We start from the raw sequence: 207 nt of genomic DNA, 5'->3' as shown, positions 1-207 counted from the left end.
GCCCCTCTGCCGTGGGCTCTGCAGGTGGGGCCGGATGGGCCGCTGGCAGCCCGGCGGCGAGGGGCCGAGATGCGAGCACGGCGCTCCCGGCGAGACGGAGCCGGCTCCGGCGTTATGCTGCGCGGGTGCGCCCGGTCGGGCGGAGATTTGCCGCGGATCCCGCCCGGGCTGCCGCATGCGGGTCCTGCAGCGGGAGGGAGCGGGAGC

The sequence above is a fragment of the Aptenodytes forsteri genome, unplaced genomic scaffold (genome assembly GCF_000699145.1).
Source record: "Aptenodytes forsteri isolate BGI_AS27 unplaced genomic scaffold, ASM69914v1 Scaffold193, whole genome shotgun sequence".
Taxonomy (NCBI): Eukaryota; Metazoa; Chordata; class Aves; order Sphenisciformes; family Spheniscidae; genus Aptenodytes; species Aptenodytes forsteri.
This window is presented reverse-complemented; position numbering follows the sequence as displayed.